The sequence below is a fragment of the Hippocampus zosterae genome, chromosome 5 (genome assembly GCF_025434085.1).
Source record: "Hippocampus zosterae strain Florida chromosome 5, ASM2543408v3, whole genome shotgun sequence".
NCBI lineage: Eukaryota > Metazoa > Chordata > Actinopteri > Syngnathiformes > Syngnathidae > Hippocampus > Hippocampus zosterae.
Window position 1 is genome coordinate 7,661,184 of NC_067455.1, and position 9,411 is coordinate 7,670,594.

At 41.3% G+C, this 9,411-nt stretch overlaps 1 protein-coding gene across 1 annotated transcript in view; it reads right to left on the reverse strand.

The window, feature by feature from the left end:
- Positions 1 to 9,284, reverse strand: part of LOC127601055 (raftlin-like) — a 76,380-nt gene extending 67,096 nt beyond the window's left edge. The window contains exons 1-2 of the mRNA XM_052066032.1: positions 6,196 to 9,284; positions 4,106 to 6,058 (exon numbers count right to left, since the gene is read on the reverse strand). The gene's annotated coding sequence lies outside the window, so the exon portion shown is untranslated. The remainder of the gene's footprint in view (positions 1 to 4,105; positions 6,059 to 6,195) is intronic.
- Between the last annotated feature and the right edge of the window lie 127 nt (positions 9,285 to 9,411).

Sequence of the window (9,411 nt, forward strand, 5' to 3'; positions counted from 1 at the left end):
TGACATACAAATTTAATTCCTTCCAAGACCATGCTTGTAACTGAAGACACTCAAGTCCACGTGCAAAATTAATGCAATACTACACCAAAAAGCATTCCATTTTCTCAAAATTCGACAAGACGCCTTATAATCCGATGCGCCTTATAAATGGATCAATATTCTGATTTCTTGGACGTAGTATTTTGAATGTTCTGTAAAACGCTTTGTTACAGCCGCAGCGCTTCATAAAGAAAACTTGTCTTGTATTGTCCTGTATTCCCTGCACAAAATAAAATTATATGGATCCAGATTCATTTTTTTAAGTAACCTATACATCGACCGGAAAAAAAAATAATTCAGTGCTCAAGATGATTTTATTTTGTGAAACCACTTCATAAAATAAAATTGAGTATATTCAGCAGAACTTTTATTCCTGTGTATTCCGGAGCTGATATAGTCAGGTCCTTTGGCATTTATCGATATGTGTGCATTACACAGTCAATAAGCGCTGTCATTTTCCTACGCAGTCCATTACGAGACAAGTCAGCGATCCTTGCATGACTAAACGACTCCGCCATAATGGGTACGCGTTTGTTACCCAACAGTGATGATACATTTCAAAGACGGACGTATGAGGGAGAGGAAAACAATAAAAAGTGAGGTCTCACTGAAGAGGGTTTTTTTTTTTTGTTTGAAGTAGTAAAAAGAGCGCAACGGAGATGACACTGCTCGAGATGAAAACGGGGGCACACAGGTCGCTCGGCGTGTTGTCTGATTGGTCACGTGGTGCAAAAAAAAACCAGACAATTACACACCGGCGGAACGGAGGATTCACACTGTTTGAATCCTCAGGAGGTTAAATAAAGGCAAGTAAGGCTACGCTGATGCCTGTGTCAACAATAAACGTGTGGGCTTTCAAATTAGGGTTCGAGGCCAGGGCTAAGGGTTTGAAGGCATTATAGGGTTTCAAACAAACTTTACAGCTTCAAATGACGGTTTCAAACAAGAGTTAGGGTTTCAAATTAGGGTTTGGAGTCAAGGTTTGAATTTCAAACAAGGCTTTGGGTTATGAAATATTCTTTCAAACTAAAGCGCGTTTTAAATGTAGGGTTTGAATATATTGTTTGAATTTTAAACAAGGGTTAGCGCTTAGGAGCGACCCGCTGTACGACTGGTTAGCATATCTGTCTCAGAGTGAAGTCATTGTGGGTTTAATTTCCACGGCGGGCTTTTCTTGAAACAAGGCTGCTATCGACCTGCTAAGATTATTGTACCATTACTCGCCCATACCTTGTTTCAAGATCTTAACCTGAAGCATGGACTCCCCCCCAGACTCCCACCACAATAAATTAGCCCATAACTCAATCGAGACCACAGTAGAAAAATAGTTCCTGCTGTTGGAATACGACGTTCCTCCAAAAGTTACTTCTGTCTTTGAAAAGCTCCTCAACTTCTCCTCGTTTGTCTTGTAGCGAGGAGAAAATATTTGAGTCAGCAGTCAATTTACTTTAATGACATTCAACAGCCCACACGGGAGGTGCTTCCGCACAAACATCAAGTTGTTAAAGCAGACAATGACACGCGGCAGTAAACAACCAATCAAACGAATTGTCCACGTTGGGGAGGTACGCACCAACGTCCACTTGTACTCGCGTCACCGTCCGTGTTTATGACATCTTCAAAGGACGAGGTGTGCCTCCCGGGGGGCTACTGAGCTGGAAGTGGAAATGCATATGTTGTAATTGTGCACATTGGATAGTTGCTGTTGGAAATTTTGTGAGGGGACGTTGGACATCTTTAAAAAATAATAATAATAAAATCATTTGAAACCTAACCCAGGCTTAAACAAACAGTTGAAATTCCAACGTTGCCTTCAAACCCAAATCAGAAGCCCTCACTTTTCTTGAAACCTTAAAAAGAACATCTCCTGTTGTCCACCATTAAACATTCTTCACCGTCATACAAGTGTAACCAAATAAATACGTTACACCTTCCATGATCTGAACAGGCCCTGCTGAGACGGTGCCTTTAAGATGGACTACCATTGAAAATCCCGAAAATACGCAAAATGCACTTCTGGACTCAAACACTTGACAGTGGCCGAAGTGAGGTTTCACGCGATGTAACATCTGACCGGGGGGGGGGGGGGGGGGGGGGGCGCAAACATCTGGAGCACAGAGCGCCGAAAAAGGAAGGAAAACAAAACTTGACGCATTTCGCAAGCATGAGCGTGGCCATTTGTTCAACGTTGACCTCTTTCCTGTGGCTCAGTGGCATGGCTGCAGTGTGACGCAACACCAATCACTTCCACATTTACAAACGCGTGTGATTGTGTGGGTCCGTGCTTGCCGTGTGTGTTCGTGTGTGTGTACCAAGAGTGCAAAGTTAACTCCTCGGGCCACCAGCTGGAACTAATTATCTGCACTCTCACTCTCACACAAACATTTGCGCACGCACACTCGCGCACGGACGCAAACACACTCGTGCCTTTTCGTCTCTCATATCTCCCTTTGCTTCCTTCTCGGCGACATCCCTCTGCTTGTTTTTCCCATTTAAGCCGCCACAGTAACCCGCGTTGCAATATTGTGGCCATATTTGGAGTAGAATGTCAGGAGAATACTGCGATTAGGGCATATTGTGAATGCGCACCAATTCACCTATTAGCGAGTTTTCTATTTTTGATTGTATTTGTATTAACGCAGTCATGAAGAGAAAGATGAGGAACACTTTCACAACTACTGTCAGTGACCCAGCGAGCTGCAGTAATAAGAGTCGTTTTTTTACGCAGATAAAGGATATATGCCAGTGAGTGCTGTTATATCGTCTGTTTTGTGGCAGCATTAAGAGAGTGCAAGACAAAGTTCTGCGATTCTTTGAAATGCACAATGTATACGTCTTTTTGTTTTATGTTGACTTTGACATTAAACTTCAACTGGGAGTGGAATGAAACAGCTTGAAGTCTTTTTGAGAAGGATTTTTCACTATGTGCCAAACTGATGCTTGTTGTAAAGTGAGTTGAGTTCCCACCTCATACAGCTCTCATATCCTTACATTTTGCTATTTCATCCAAACAAAAGATCGTAAGAAATAAAATCAATACTTTTGTTGGGAATCACTCTCCATCTACAGGAATACAAATTCAATTTAAGGAAATGGTTGACAATTATTGGATTGAAAAATCAATCAATGTAATGCATGGACCATACATACTAAAATGGAACATCATTTCATTCAATCGCGAGGTTTGTTTTATTCATTTTTACACTTTACGCGCAGAGGTCTTGCCTACCCTGAACTCACGTCTCTGTCACCGAGCCGTGAACACAGTTAAATATAGAAAAGTAGGAATTGGCTGCTTCTTCACACTTCGTACGTTCCGAATGCCTTTTATCTTTAAGAGTAATATTAGACAATTTTTGAAATGATATTGTGTTTGTGGCTCAGAGTTTGCACAGCTGGGATAGGCTCCAGCATGCCTGCGACCTTCATGAGGATAAGCGATTAGAAAATGAATGGATGCAATGGATGGGTCACAGTTTGTGATATATATAATGTTTATTACGTGCAAATAGACAGCTGGGTTGGGCATACGTTTAGGAGTGATGTTTGTATGTCTCTGCATTATTGCCATATTTTAGTATGACGTCACGATGACACAGGCGGTAACACAAACATGAAAACAACATCAAAAGTTTCGTAAATGCACCTTTCTTTCGTTTTGTATTGCAAAACAGACGGTGACACTGACAGTTACAAAGTCAAGTGATGAACAGACACGGGACAACAACCGATCTTCGATCGACGACTAATCCCGCGCGTGCGTACTGTAAATCTGCGCGGTCAACGTGCGTGCACCGGTGCGCTCACGTCAGTGATAATTGCCCTATCCAGGTGCAACCGACTCCGAGTTAATGACCGGCACTCCCGGTAAAGTCACGTGACGTCGGCGCGAGCACGCGCGTGCGTCAAACTTGTACGTCCGCGTTACGGCCGACAAACGAAAAGTGTCAACTTTGCAGTCAGAGCGGCAAAACGCACTCACTACTGCGTTTACTTCATCTTTGAACACCCCAATGATCATGTGTGAAGTGGAAACGGATGCCGAGGGGCGCATAAACGAACTTACGTCTCGCTGTGGATCAAAGTAAGAGAGCGTGAGCGTCACGAGGAGCGAAGCATCCCACGCGTGGACGAAGGTTAGCCGTGTCAAGGCGGTGTCGGTTCCGAGCTCTCCTCCGTGGCCGAACACAGTCCTCCAGAAGCGGGGCGAAGACACTCCGAGTCCCCGCTTGGTGGGCGCGGATGTTGTGCCAGCTCAGGGAAACCACATCCTGTCACATTATTCACCACCTCCTCCTCCTCATTATTATTCTTCCTCCCTCCGTACGTGTGTCGGCGAGCTCGCCTCTATCTTGGTGTGCGTGCGCGTTCACGTGATCGTCTGGATGAGCGTGTTTTGACCCGGCAGCCTTGAGTCGACGTCTGCCGCGCAGCTTCCACTCCACTGGCTGAAGAATCCATCTGAAGAGACCCGAGGGGAGAGGGTGGGATGGTTCTTTGGGGAGGGGGGGGGGGTGTTCACTGGGAAATACCGGAGTTGAAGGAAGGAACGGGGGTGCATGTTTTTTTTCGTGATGGGATCAAGACAGACCTCTGCTATGCAGGATTTAGGGCATAAGGGTGAACTTTCATTAGATTACAGTCACGTTTAGTACAACTATTGATTAAAAACATCCAATCTTGTAAATTCAAACTAGGGGTTCAAGCCAGGGTTCTAAAACACTGTTTCGTGTTACTAAAACGGCCGCCTAAGTTGGAACACCTTTAAAATATAAACTATTGAAATGTGTGGCAACAATGTTAGTTAGCATAAGGCAAGCAAGGTGTTTGCTCCAAAACGGTTTGCCGAGTTGTTTTTCCTCATATCTTTCAGTTTGGGGAACAATACAAGGGGCAGCAGTTCTGTAAACTCTTCTTTCTTTGTTGTGAAATGGAGGAAACCTCATTTTCAAGACAGCAAAACTTTCTTTAATCCTTGCTTTAATTCACAGCATCCTTGTTTCCTTCCATTATCTATCTTCCCTCCCTGTCCTCTATCCCTTACCTGCCTGACCCACTTCCTTCTTTCATCCTTTCTTTTATAAAACATAATTTCCTTCATTCGATAGTCCCTCTTTCTATTTTCCCTTTCCAGTTACTTCCTATCTTCTGCCCACATGTCAATAAGTCCATGTAAAATGCATCCATACTTTTGGGCCACTCTGTGATGGGTCTAAGATGTAGTAAGAATAAAGGGGCATTAAAATATGTGATTAAAAAAACAACAACAACGAGCAATTCAGCACAAATTATCAAATTTAAAACAAATTGAATTATACTCCTCACATGCATAAAGTTTACCTGGATCAACATTCTACAATATGTCAGCTTTGTTTTGTCAGGTAAATTGAACAATGTACCGATTCACTTTCTAGAGACACATGTATGACTGTAAATCTTCAAATACACGATTCATCAAATGGATACGATAGACTGATGGATAAGATTTCATAGATACAATATAAAATTGAGATAAAGTAGGCCTGCAACTGTACATCTTTCAGCTGTGGTTTCCACTACAACAGCAACTTCATTAGCTACACGTTATTTCAGAAAAAGATAATTCTCACTTTAGGTTGATTTACTCAATGTGAGTCATTTTATTTTTTGCGTTAAATCACTCCATTTCCTGTGGTGAACAGGAAAGAGGTGTCGCTGTCACATTGTATCTTTTTTGTAGCTATGCGGCAGCACCCCCTAGTGTATAATGTGAGGAAAAACTGCCTCCTCGAAACCTGTCGTCTTTTCACGGTAAAATCAAATACAAAACTCGATTTTAGTTATATTTATTCGTCGCCTGTAGTTTGTTGGCAAAAAAATAATATGAACACGCTAATATTACTTTAGATACATAAGTGAGTGGATATGTATTTTTTGTACACCGTTCGATTTAGCTATTTAGCGACAATTGAGCAAGTGGTGGTACAGAGTTACTGATTCCCAATTCAATAGGCGTCTATGTAAAGTCAAATTTCCCAACCTTACTTCTTCCTACTCCCTCGAACATAATAACTGTGTTGAATGAAGACTGATTTCTTACTTTTTTATTATTTTATTTACCTTATTTTCAGTCAAATTATTACTGTATATGTTTTATGTTCAATAAACAAACCAAACCTGTGAAGTGTGGAAAGGTTAAAACCTAAATCTGGGTTTACTTGACACGTAACAATGTTCACAGTCTCAGATTAAACAGTGATAGTCAAAATGAAGTTTTATCATTTTACTGGAGTGACAGGGTACTCCTGTCATTTCAAGTGTTCAGTTTAAGGTGGTAATCTCTTTTTCTTTTCATAGTTCTGGTTTTAGGACAATACATTATTAGATCATAGAACATAAATGACTTGGGGAGTTCTCAATCACTTCATGTCATTCGTTTGACAAATCATCCATGGAATAAAAAATTGCATCAAGTAGAAATACAAAACAAATATATTTATTTGTCCATTATTAAAATTTGATTTAAAGCAATACATTTTACCTATGGCTGTGATAGTCCATTGTGACATATTTTACTTCATAAAGGCCAATATGGTCAATCAGGACTGTTTATCGCTCTATTGCGTACACGACCTTGGCAAGACATCATTAATTAGGAATGGATACACCACTTTCAAAACTCAAATATTTGTATTATATGCCGAGTAATGCGACTGAAAAATTGTGGCCAACATTGTTGTTGCCCATCCCTGAAATACTTACAAATGAATATTTTGTGACCTTCCTAAGGGACTTGGAATTTTGCTTCCAGATAATACAATCAGAAAAGATCCTTTATACATGGACACATCTTATAGCCAGAGAGGAGCATGTCAGGATGTATGATATTTGCCTTCCTCCTACAAGCAAAAGGCAAGTGCAATTTCCTTATTTTTTTAGCCCCTCACACACACATTATTTTCAGCTTGCTCGCTTGGCGCATTAGGCTGTCAGCTTCCACGCAACTGCTGATGATTACTTGAAGCCTGCTGTCACCTCTTCGCTCTTACCTCACGTACGCTGCTTTCTATGTCTTTAAAAAGCAACTCTGGAAAGGGTTGAAATCACCCTATCTGAATCTTGCATTGTCTTCTAGTGGTGTGCCATACTGCAAGATTAGATATTGATCCCAAACTAAGTACAGTGTACCTAAGCAATATTGCAGTTCAACATGCAGACAGCACTATGGTCGGTACAGTGTTATTAGGAGCAAGAAGAAGAGGTAGAATTAAGCTCCTGTCAGAGTTGTTCCCACAGAAGAAGGATAATTCAGTGTATGCTTGCGAGTCTTGTTGTAAACTCTGTGTGAATTACTATAACGTGAAAGAATAAACAGTCAAGATGCTTATTGTGCCTCAAGAAATTCTAGAGCTGCCCTTTTCACATTGTCAGCGTGTACAAATTAAAACAGAAAAAAAGTTGGTGTAAACGTCTGCTCTGAACATTTCAATAAAGGAGATGAAAGATATGGATTATACCCACAGATGTGGATTATTCCCACCCGGTCTGGTTTGTTTACATTTTAATGGGGATGGATGAAAGGCAGCCGGGTTGAAAATGATGACATAGCGTTAGGTACACCTGCAACCTTACCCCTTTATCATCATCACAATGGAACATCCGAATGGAGCTCTCCAAAAAGTGATACAATTTAGTGTTCATGCAATATGTTAAAAAATGCAAACCATCATCATGTGTGATGTCAGAATATTGTGGGGAAACTTTAGATAAGTGAGTAACGAAAGTATAACGTTTCCATCCAAACCGTATAATAACACAAGTATAGCAGCTCTGCACAAGACTCCAAATATATTACAAAAGGGTGGAGTAGTGTCAAAGAGAAGCCATCTTGCACGCAGACATCATTATGTCGTGAAAAGAAACACAAGGGACACAGTGGCTGTGTGTAAGAAATCAGCTTGTTTCCTGCAAACACAGTTTATGTGAAGCAAATGTCTCTTCGCATGAGTAAATTTGGGTTGCTAACCCTTGTTAACCGACAGATGACGCTGTTGTATAAACCACAGCTGCCCTCCCGCTTTAACTCTGCATGCAGATTGCAGCACGTTTGTTTTGCTGTGTGCGGACCAGTGGCCTATGCATAAATCCATTCAGTCGTGCAGAGTAACATCATGTCGTCTGATTGGATGTTCGCTATGTGCAGATCCCCATTGTTGTCTGACGTCACAGCCTTGTGATGAGATGATGAGAAAGATCTTTGGTAGCTGTCATGCTATGACAACATTGCTTCATTGCTTTGGAGACCTCAGAAAAACTCTTAATTTGAGTCACGTCAATATCTTTTGTGACACTATACACAAAAAATCCCCCCCCCTCCCCAAGAAAACGGCACTCCTGATGAAAAGTGATCACTTTGGGACTCAAAACTTTCAAAATGTTGAAAATTTAACACTAACGGATGCTCTTATACGAAAACGTCATTGTTTGCAGCGTTCACGGCCAAAACAATGTTGAGTGTTGGACAAACAAAGTAACATCGCCACCTATTGGCTCGTTATGCAAATTGCAGCCTATTCGTGAATCGATGTCACTATTGGATTTCAACAGCTTCTCCCGCCGTGTTAGAATGAGTAAAAGGGGTTTCAAACAGACAGCACCAATATTTATATTTTAAGATGCTGTATTGACAGCTATGGTGGTTGACTGGTTAGTATGTCCGCCTCACGGCGCAGAGGTCACAGGTTCAATTGCTCTTCCTGTGTGGAGTTTGAATGTTCTCTCTGTGCCTGCGTGGATATCCTCCCACATTCCCAAAATATGCACATAACTGAACACTTTAAATTTCCCTAGGCATGATTGCGAGTGTGAATGATTATTTGTCTTTGCATGCCCTGCAATTGGCTGGTAACCGGTTCAGGGTGTACCCCGCCCACTGCCTCAGGACAGCTGGGATAGAAACAAAAGTATACTCTGATTAAATATTACACTTTGAGACACGAGTGACCTGACTTAATGAGCTTTTCAAGAAAAGAGCTCTCATTCAGTCAATTTTTGTATACTTGAGTTGAATGCTGTATGGTAGCAGTGAAATCAACTTCCATTTCAGAACATGGCGTAGTTTGCCAGATCGTTAAAAAACAGACTACAACAATACTCACTCATATGTTCTTTATCATCTGTGAGAACCATCGAATGAGAATGCAGTTCACTCACTCACTTACAGTACAATAGTTGAGAACCCCTTAGCCGTTTGTGTTTTAAAAACACTTTAAAAAATATATTTTTGGAGGCGGTGGGGGTGTGATAATCGATTAACGACATTCCCATTCATTTCAAGGGAAAAGGACGACTATTTTTAGTCACAAGCGTGGTCACAGAACAAATTAAAATAGT